Below are 11438 nucleotides of genomic sequence, written 5' to 3'. Positions count from 1 at the left end.
AGTGACCAAAAATATGTTATTTTGGACTTTGGAATTTGGCTTCAGATACATGCCGGGACTAACCCAATAAGACACATAAATATACGGCCTTGGTCGTTAAGGGGTTAATTTACGATATATTTTTATAGTTCGGACATTTACACACGTGGCTACACCATATATGTTTATTTGTATTATGGTTATATATTTTTTATATGGAATTTGGGAAAAGGGGGCTGATTAAAATTTTTAATAAGGAAGGGATTAATGTGTGTGTTTTTAAACTTTTTTTAAACTTTTTTTTTTATACTTTTACTCCCCTTAGGGGACTTTTAGGAGGAATCAGGAATCATTTGATTCCTCAAACAGATCAATGGGATTACATACAATCCCATTGATCTGTGTGCTCTGTGCTCTATTGATAAATCATTCGGAGCACCGGAGCCGCCGCAGCAGGAGAGGTAAGTCCTCAGGCTACCTCAGTAGTGGATCGACTCCCCACGATCAATTTTCGTTTTTGCACTTCAGTTTTTTTCCTCCTCCCCTTCTAAAAATTATAACGCATTCAATTTTGCACCTACAGACCCATATAAGGGCTTGTTTTTTGCATCACCAAGTGTTCTTTGTAATGACATCACTTATTTTATAAAATAATCTGCTGTGACACACACAAAAAATTATTTGTGGGATGAAATAAAAAAAAAAAGGCATTTTGCAAATTTTGGGGACTTCCGTTTCTACGCAGTGCATTTTTCACTAAAAATGACACCTTGTCTTTATTCTGTAGGTCCATACAGTTACAATGATTCCCAATTTATGTAGGTTTTATTTATTTTAACTACTTTAAAAATCCTAAATACATGCACCAAAATTAGTATGTTCAAAATTGTCATTTCTTACCCCTATAACTTTTTATTTCCGCATACAGGGCTATATGAGGGATCATTTTTTTGCACCATGGTCTTAAGTTTTTATCGGTACCATATTTGTGTTGATGGGACTTTTCCAGTTTGGAGATTTACGCATGCGGCGGTACTACATATGATTATTTTTATTTTTTATTACAATATTTTATTTAGAAAATGGGAAAAGGAAGATGATTTAAACTTTTAATAGGGAAGGGGTTAAAGGGGTATTCCAGGATTTTTTTTTATTTGACTATGCTACAGGGGCTGTAAAGTTAGTGTAGTTCATAATATAATGTCTTTACCTGTGTGTGACGGTTTTCTCACAATTCTTCTGTGATTTTCACTCCAATAATCCTGTGATACTGTGAAAGGCAAGCCAAAAGTACACACCGGCTGGTGTTGTAGACAAATACTGTTTTAAGCATAGGGGAGCGTATTGTACTTCCCTCATATATGCACTAAGTATGTCATGCAGAGAAGTTCCAGGACGTGCACAGAGGAGTGGCACAGGCCTAAATTCATCAGCCAAAGGTCACAGCTGACTAGGGGTGAGTGGCAGCAGGAGACGCAGCGAGAGGCCTGAGCTCCTGGTATCAGCTAGCGGTCGTCCAGCAATCCATCTGCCGTCATAAATTGGTAAACACGGTCATCCACTTCCGCCTTTTGGCTAAGATCAAGTGTAGTATCTGTTCTTATTAGTTTCATGCTGGTCTGGAGCTGGTGGGGATAGGTGCTGCATCGTAGGGGGCAGGTGTATCAGGGCGTCCCGGGGCTAGTTCTGAGGAATCAGCTGAACGGTTGCCCCGATGCAACCTGTTTTCCTCCCGGTCTCGCCATGAGGCTGAGAGGGTCTGGAGTCGAGGTACTTTAGTGCCTTGGGGAGTGGTGACCCCGAGGTGCCGAAACTCACATTTTTATAGATCTGGCCGGATGTCCGGGAAGTATATCTGCACACATTTACTTACTTTATTTCTTTTTTTTGTCACTGTGTCACTTTTTGCATGTTGTGTGTCCACAGGATTGTTAGGATGTGGTAGCCCTTCTGGGTGTCCCTCCTAGCAGTCTAGGGGAGGTGTGTGTGGCCATTAGGTTCCGCACCTCCCTGCAAAAACCCCGGGTACTCCTGCATGGGCAGGGTACCAACCGTTATCGGCTCTGGGGGCAGATACCTTGGCTAATGCCAAGGGGGATGCCGGAAGCATTTGTGGTCCCTTAGTAGCTTTGGCTAAAAGGGACATCGAACCTGGAAACTCGCAGGTACCTTTTGGTCCGGAAACGAAGGGTAAGGTTTATTGGGGGGCCTCTCTCCTGTCGGAGAAGGGCTTACCATAGACCGCACTTTTTGCACTTTTTTTTTCGTGTAACACGTTTGCACTTTTTTGTGCACTTTGAGTGATTCGAGAGCATGTTCCTCGGCTCTTAGAAAAAACTTCATCACAAGTGACATCTGATACCCCGAGTCAACAGTCGGTGGGTTTCTCAGACACAACCCTCTGTGGGTTCAGTTCCACTATTTAGTGAGGGCGATCTAGAAGACAGTCAGCAGCTACTGCCCAGCCAAGAAGTTGAGGAGACATCAGCCGCTTCCTCTGCTAGGCAGGCAAGTAGTGATGATGAGAGTGTCATGGTAGGTGGTGTTGCGAGCGTTCATGCTCCTGAAGCAGACATTGTTGAGGAACCTGAGGAGGACATCAGTGACGTGCAGACACAACTTGATGATGATGAAGCCGATCACACTTGGGAGCCGGGTGCAAAAGGGGTTTCATCATCATCAGGAGAAGAGGGGTGCAGGTTGCCCGTGAGGCAGCAGCTGAGCCAGCAAGGTGGTAGCATGGTTGGTAATCAGCATGGTGGCAGGAGTGGAAAGTCTGGAACCAAACATGCCCGGGGTAGACCACCTGCTTCGTGGCAGCCTACCTTCCTGGGAGGTAGTGGAACAGGGGTTTCTGGAGTGAGTGGCAGTAGCAGTCAATCAATGCAGACTGTTGGTGGGAAAATCAGGTACACAACGGTGTGGCATTTTTCCATCAAGCATCCGTAAGATGTTAACCTGGCCACATGTAAGATGTGTTGGCAGAAGGTGAAACGTGGCCAGGGTCCAAATGTTGCACCACGGCCTTGCCTCAACATATGCAGCGTCACCATAAAGCAGCCTGGGAGAACTGTGGCTCCGATGTGGTGGTCCAGCCTGCTACATCACCCGGTGGCACGCCGTTCCTTGTTTCAGCCAGCCAGGGCTCCACCACCTCAGCCGAAGGGAGCAGTGTATCATACCCATCTTCTGTCACTCCAGATGCTCCTGCTTCTTCTACTTTGAGTCAGTCATTCCGCCAGCAATCCATCGGCGAAGCCATGTTCAAGAGACAACAATATGCGCCCACTCATCCAACGGAGCAGAAGCTGAATGTGCTCCTGTCCAAGTTGCTGGTGCTGCAGTCCCTCCCTTTTCAAGTGGTGGATTCTGCACCTTACAGAGAACTGAAGGCTTGTGCTGAGCCGTGGTGGAGAGTCCCAAGCTGTCATTTCTTTGCAAAGAAGGCAGTACCAGCCGTGCAAAATTTTGTGGAACAGAAGGTGGGCCAGTCCTTGAGCCTGTCGGTGTGTACCAAAGTGCACGGCAGCGCCGACGTGTGCAGCTGTAACTATAGTCAGGGACAATACATGTCCTTTTAGGGTCCACTGGGTAAATGTTGCTCCTGCACAGCCACAAAGGCAACTTAGACAGGTCATGCCGGCTTCCGCCTCCATGTTCTCAGGCCATTGGTCCTGTGACAGTGTGCGACTCCACCTCCTCATCCTCCATCGTTTCCTCAGCCTCCACTGCATGGACAAGTCTTAGTGCCCCTCCAGCATACTATTTGTGCAGGGCACGGCAGTGTCACGCTGTTCTTCACATTGTTTGCTTTGGCAAATGGAGTCACACAGGGGAGGAACTGCTAAAAGTCATTCATCAAGAAATCGAATCATGACTTACTCCACGAAAACTGTAAATGGGAACCATGGTGACCAACAATGAGAAAAACATCTTGTCTGTGCTTCGACAAGGAAGCCTGAGTCATGCGCCCTGCATGGCTCACGTGTTCAATCTGGTTTTCAAGCGGGTCCTGAAGTGTTTCCTCCCATCTGCAAGACATCCTAACAATGGGAAGGAAACTGTGCACCGCAAAGCACACCCTCCTTGAGCTGCAGCATCAGAACTGTATGCCCCAATATAGTCTGATTTGCGATGTTTACACACGTTGGAATTCCACCCTCCATATGTTGGAGAAAAGCGAAAAGCCATCACCGATTTCTTGATGATCCAAGCGGATAGGGAGACTCCCCTGTGTAACTTCAATGTCAACCAGTGGCAGCTCATACGTGACACCTGCCGTTTGCTCAGGCCCTTTGAGGAAGCCACATTATTAGTCAGTCGCCAGGATTACGGGATGACTGATGTAATTCCACTGCTTCATTTACTACAACATGTGTTGGAAACAATGGCTGGTCAGGGCACTGGAGACATGGCGCCTACATCTCACGGCCACATGAGGCCTGTGGGGGCTGAACTAGAGGAGGAGGAGGATGAGGGGCTCAGTGGAGCACAGTTTAGGTTTTGCGAAATGGGCAGTTTTTCTAGTCATCTGACAGGAGAGGAGGAGCTAGAGGGTTATGAGGAAGGCGAGACAGAGGACCCAGACAATGCGGCAGTATGCAGTGGAATTGGAGGCAGGGTGTCCCTTCGAGTCACTTGCACAAACCGCACGATGCATGCTCACTTGCTTGCCTAGTGACCGCCAAATTGTCACCATTCAGCAGCGGGATGACTTCTGGATCTCCACCTTATTGGACCCTCGCTACCGTCACAAAATTGGGGCCTTTTTTTACACCCACTTAGAGGGAGGACAAACTGACCTACTACAGGGACATCCTACATTTAGTTGGCCGATGCCTATCTGACGGAGCAGGTGAGGAGACTGGGATGCTACGCGGGTCGCATCCCCGCCGGAGACAGTAGTGCAGCGCTCCCGGTCAGCGCGTCTGACCGGGGCGCTGCACGAAGGTGAGCGCCGCGAGCGCTCCGGGGACGAGCAGGGACCTGGAGTGCTCGGCGTAACAGGGGGCCATAGTAATCCCAAGGAGAACTCGCCTGTCCACGAAAATTGTGGAGAGACTGACCTTTGTGAAGATGAATCAGGTCACTGACCATGGTGCCACACCAACACTTCACAAATATGGATAGTGCAAAACATATTTAATGTGCTGCTCCCCAGTTACAGACAATCCTCGGCATCAGACCACAAGCAAGTATTGAAGATATGCATTAAGTAAAACGTAACTTTTCTTAGGATAAAATATATGTACCCCAATTTTTTTTTAATCAAACAGAAGGAAAGGTGTGCAAAAAACTCCCTGTGCCACTTACACCAAGTATTGATGTGATGCAAAGACCTCTAAAAGGTGGAAGGGAACAACGTATGGTCCATTGTAACCGGTGGTGGTAAAAACTTCCCCTGTAAGGCCCTACTCTCGCACTATTAAAGGGGTTATCCACCATAAGGCGATTTTAGTATTGTACCTGGCAGACAGTAATGGACATGCTTAGGAAGGATCTGTGCTTGTCTTGGGGCTAAATGGCTATGTTGTGAGATTACCATAATACTGTGGCTAGCTTTTTGTGAACTTGATTTCCTGTTTGAGTTTTCTTTTTTTGCCTACATATCCCATAATTCCATTTTCCTCCCTGTAACACATCAGCCACCCCACCCATTGAAACATAAATTAGCTGCATCCATTCAAAAGACCTGTGGTTTTCAATCAGGGTGCCTACAGCTGTTGCATTAGTTGCAGATTTATCTCTTTCCCACCAAGTGATCGCTCCACCTATTGAAGCAGACAGGCCCCCTGTCATCAGCTGACTAGTGAGTCAGGTCTCGGCCGCATTGCAACCTGGGAAAAATCTGAGACAACAGTAATTTTTGTATGCTGTTAAAAATAAATATTGGGGTCAAAATCACAGAAAAATTTTGAGAAAAGCGTCACACACAGGTACAGACACTATATCATGAACTACACTAACTTTACAGCCCCTGTAGCAAGTGCTACATGCCCTAAAAAGGTGGCCCCACACAGGAACCTCTCCCTATTTCCACCTACAAACACTGCCATTTCACAGGGTTTTTAGGTGGAACTAAGGAGAGTTTCCTGTGTGGGGCTGCCCTTTTTAGGGTGAGTAGCACTTATCAAGAAGGGAATTAATAGGGCGAGAGTAGGGCCTTACAGAAGAATTTTATACCCCCACCTGCTACAATGGACAATACGTTGTTCCCTTCCACCTTTTCGAGGAAAGTGTTACTCGTCTTAAAAAGGGTGGCCCCACACAGGAACCTCTCCCTATTTTCCCCTAAAAAACCTTTGACCGCCCTTTTTAGAGCTTCCTGTGTGGGGGTCACCCTTTTTAGGGTGAGTAACACTTGCCAAGAAGGGAATTACTAATGCGAGAGTAGGGCCTTACAGGGGAAGTTTTTACCCCCACCGGATACAATGAACCATACGTTGTTCCCTTCCACCTTTTAGAGGTCTTTGCATCACATCAATACTTGGTGGTGTAGGTGGCACATGGTGTTTTTTGCACACCTTTCCTTTTGTTTGATTTAAAAAAAAAAAAAATTTGGGTACTCATATTTTATCCTAAGAATATTATTAAAAGTTAAGTTTTACGTAATGCATATCCTTAATACTTACTTGTGCACACTAACACTTTTACAAAAGAGACTGTTTTCTTCTGCCTATCTGCCTCAGCTACTATTCTGATCCTGCAACCAGCCTGATGCCACACATCTGATGCCAAGTTCTCCTTTTTTCACCCACCTTCATCACCGGGTACTTGTATTGCCACCCACCGCCCCACTATGTCACCGGGTCACTTTCAGGACTCCTGATGCTGCTGATGCCACCTCCAGGCTGTCTCATACTGCCACCATATGTTCTCCTCATGCTGCTGCCTCCTCCAGACTGTCTCATTCTGCAACTATAGGGTCTACCCATGCTGCCGCCAATAACAGGCTGTGTCATTCAGCCACTATATGTTCTCCTCATGCTGCCAACTCCCCCACGCTGTGTCTTTCAGCCACTATATGGTCTCCTCATGCTGCCGCCACCTCCACGCTGTGTCATTCAACCACTATATGGTCTCCTCATGCTGCTGCCACCTCCAGGCTCTGTCATTGTGTTGCTCTGCGACAGTGATTCTAATAGTGACGCCTCTAATCTGCATGTCATACTGAATAACAGTATTATTTTACTAACCCAGCAAACACCTTTGTGTATTGAGGCTCTCTGTAGCCCAGAAATAGTAGTTTTTAACACAGATTTGCCACGAATAAATTCTGACCGAACCAAATTTTTTCCGAAAATTCAGTAAACCACCCAAATCGAATTTTTCAAAAAATGTGCTCATCTCTACTCTCCAATTCCTCAGTGTAATCACACCCTTTAAGGTTTACACACCTTAATTTGGGGGATTTTCTGCCTTTCTTCTCTGCAGATCCTCTCAAGTTCTGTCAGTTTGGATGGGACCATCGGTGAAAGCCATTTTTCGGTCTCTCCAGAGATATTCGATTGGGTTTAAGTCAGGGCGCTGTCTGGGTTGTCTTGTCTTAGTTCTTAGGGTCATTGGGGAGATTTATGAAAACCTGTGTAGAGGAAGAGTAATGCAGTTTTCCTAAGCAACCAATTAGATAGGTAGACAGCTGAGGAAGGAATACCAACTGCATGTTGCATGCCACCAAAGGAATAACAGGATATATATACAGTGGTCACTCAAGATACGATGGTAATCCGTTCCAAGTGGACCATCGTTTGTTGAAACCATCATATGTTGAGGGATCCGTGCAATGTAAAGTATAGGACAGTGGTCTACAACCTGCGGACCTCCAGATGTTGTAAAACTAAAACACCCAGCATGTCCGGACAGCCAACGGCTGTTCGGTCATGCTGGGAGTTGTAGTTTTGCAACATCTGGAGGTCTGCAGGTTGAAGACCACTGGTACTGGAGGTTATACTCACGTGTCCCCGCCGCTCCGGACCGTCACCGCTGCCCTGGATGTCTCGTTCCATCACTGTCGCCGCGTCCCCGTCATGCTGGGAGTTGTAGTTTTGCAACATCTGGAGGTCTGCAGGTTGAAGACCACTGGTACTGGAGGTTATACTCACGTGTCCCCGCCGCTCCGGACCGTCACCGCTGCCCTGGATGTCTCGTTCCATCACTGTCGCCGCGTCCCCGTCCTTACTCTCCGTCGCCGCCATCACATCGCTACGCACGCCGCTCCTATTGGATGACGGGATGGCGTGCGCAGTGACGTGATGACGACGATGGAGGGGATCCCGAAGAGGACGAGCCGGAGCCCCGAGGACAGGTAAGTAAGCAGACCGGGGCACACGGGGCGCTGTAAATAGCTATCCGGTGGCAGCTGAAGCAGTCTGCGCTGCTGGATAGCCGTTTATGCGATGGCCCCGACATACAAAAGCATTGTATGTTGATGCTGCCTTCAACACGCCATGGCCTCTGAGAGGCCATCGTATGTTGAAATTATCGTATGTCGGGGCCATCGTAGGTCGGGGGGGTCACTGTATATATATATATATATATATATATATATATATATAACTTTCCATCCACTGTTAACTAATACCGGACAAACATGATATCTATGACATATTCAATAAGCATCATTGGAAACATCTATATTAACCTCTTAAGGACGCAGGGCGTATGGATACGCCCTGCATTCCGAGTCCTTAAGGACGCAGGGCGTATCCATACGCCCGTGGGAATTTCGGTCCCCACCGCTAGCCGGTTGGGGACCGGAGCCGGATGCCTGCTGAAATCATTCAGCAGGCATCCCGGCATATCGCCCAGGGGGGTCATTATGCCCCCCCATGTCGGCGATGGCCGCAGATCGCTGGACAATTCAGTCCAGCGATCTGCGGCGATTCCGGGTCAATCGGGTCTCCAGTGACCCGGTGACCCGGAATTACTGGCTGATCGGGGCCGTCTCTGACGGCCCCGAACAGCCAGAGCCTGCAGGGGTGAGGTGGCACTGGTGCCACCTCACGATCGCCCTGATTCGTCGGCCGGATTACCGGCCGACCAATCAGGGCGCCTGCTGCGGGTGTCACTCCCGCACCTGCTCCGCCCCTCTTCCGGAGGACGTGAGCGGGTGCGGGAAGACGACCTCGGGTGCTGGGGACCCCGATCCCCGGTGTCCCTGTTGGGATCGGGGCCCCAGGAGCAACGGCCGGGGCGAGGGACTGTCCTGTGACGGAGCAGCAGCAGGAGGTGAGTGACAGCCTCCTGCTGTTGCTTAGCAACAGCTCCCAGCATGCAAAAAGGGCATGCTGTGAGCTGTAGTTATGCAACAGCAGGAGGCAGACCACCACAACTCCCAGCATTCCCTTATGGGCATGCTGGGACTTATGGTTTTGCAACAGCTGGAGGCACATTTTTTCTATGGAAAAGTGTACCTTCAGCCGTTGTATAACTACAACTCCCAGCTTGCACAAACAGCTAAAGTGCATGCTGGAAGTTGTAGTGGTGCATCTGGTGGTTGCATAACTACAACTCCCAGCATGCCCATTGGCTGTCGGTGACTGCTGAGAGTTGTAGTTTTGCAACAGCTGAAGGCACACTGGTTGTGAAACTCAGTTTTTTTTTTTTTACCTAACTCAGTGTTTCACGACCGGTGTGCCTCCAGCTGTTGCAAACTACAACTCCCAGCAGTCACCTTACACCATGCACCGTACATGCTGGGAGTTGTAGTTTTGCAACAGCTGGAGGCACACTGGTTTTGAAACACTGAGTAAGGTCACAAACTCAGTGATACATAACCAGTGTGCCTACAGCTGTTGCAAAACTAAAACTCTCAGCATGTACAGTCTGTCAGCGCATGCTGGGAGTTGTAGTTTTGCAACAGCTGGATGTTCCCCCCCCCCCATGTGAATGTACAGGGTACACTCACATGGGCAGAGGTTTACAGTAAGTATCGGGCTGCAAGTTTGAGCTGCGGCAAATTTTCTGCAACAGCTCAAACTGCCAGCGAGAAACTACTGTGAACCCCCGCCCGTGCGACTGTACCCTAAAAACACTACACTACACTACCAAAAAATAAAATAAAAAGTAAAAAACACTACATATACACATACCCCTACACAGCCCCTCCCCAATAAAAATGGAAAACGTCTGGTACGCCACGGTTTCCAAAACGGAGCCTCCAGCTGTTGCAAAACAACTACTCCCAGTATTGCCAGATAGCCACTGTCCAGGCATGCTGGGATTTTTACTACAGCTGGAGGCACCCTGTTTGGGAATCACTGGCATAGAATTCCCCTATGTCCACCCCTATGCAATCCCTAATTTAGGCCTCAAATGCGCATGGCGCTCTCACTTTAGAGCCCTGTCGTATTTCAAGGCAACAGTTTAGGGTCACATATGGGGTATCGCCGTACTCGGGAGAAATTGTGTTACAAATTTTGGGGGGGTATTTTCTGCTTTTACCCTTTTTAAAAATGTAAAATTTTTGGGAAAAGAAGCATTTTAGGTAAAAAAAAAATATTTTTTTTACATATGCAATAGTCGTGAAACGCCTGTGGGGTATTAAGGTTCACTTAACCCCTTGTTACGTTCCCCGAGGGGTCTAGTTTCCAAAATGGTATGCCATGTGTTTTTTTTTTTTTGCTGTCCTGGCACCATGGGGGCTTCCTAAATGCGGCATGCCCCCAGAGCAAAATTTCATTCAAAAAAGCCAAATGTGACTCCTTCTCTTCTGAGACCTGTAGTGCGCCAGCAGAGCACTTTTCACCCCCCATATGGGGTGTTTTCTGAATCGGGAGAAATTGGGCTTCAAATTTTGGGGGGTATTTTCTGCTATTACCCTTTTTAAAAATGTTAAACTTTTGGGAAACTAAGCATTTTAGCATTTTTTTTTTACATCTGCAAAAGTCGTGAATCACCTGTGGGGTATTAAGGTTCACTTTACCCCTTTTTATGTTCCCCGAGGGGTCTAGTTTCCAAAATGGTATGCCATGTGGGGTTTTTTTCTGTTCTGGCACCATAGGGGCTTCCTAAAGGTGACATGCCCCCCAAAAACCATTTGACGCTCCTTCCCTTCTGAGCCCTCTACTGCGCCCGCCGAACAATTAACATAGACATATGAGGTATGTCCTTACTCGAGAGAAATTGGGTTTCAAATACAAGTAAAAATTTTCTCTTTTTTTACCACTTGCAAAAATTCAAAAATTGGGTCTACAAGAACATGCGAGTGTAAAAAATGAAGATTGTGAATTTTCTCCTTCACTTTGCTGCTATTCCTGTGAAACCCCTAAAGAGTTAAAACGCTTACTGAATGTCATTTTGAATACTTTGGGGGGTGCAGTTTTTATAATGGGGTAATTTATGGGGCATTTCTAATATGAAGACCCTTCAAATCCTCTTCAAACCTGAACTGGTCCCTGAAAAAAAGCGAGTTTCAAAATTTTGTGAAAAATTGTAAAATTGCTGCGGAACTTTGAAGC

The sequence above is a fragment of the Hyla sarda genome, chromosome 7 (assembly GCF_029499605.1).
Source record: "Hyla sarda isolate aHylSar1 chromosome 7, aHylSar1.hap1, whole genome shotgun sequence".
Lineage (NCBI taxonomy): Eukaryota > Metazoa > Chordata > Amphibia > Anura > Hylidae > Hyla > Hyla sarda.
This window is presented reverse-complemented; position numbering follows the sequence as displayed.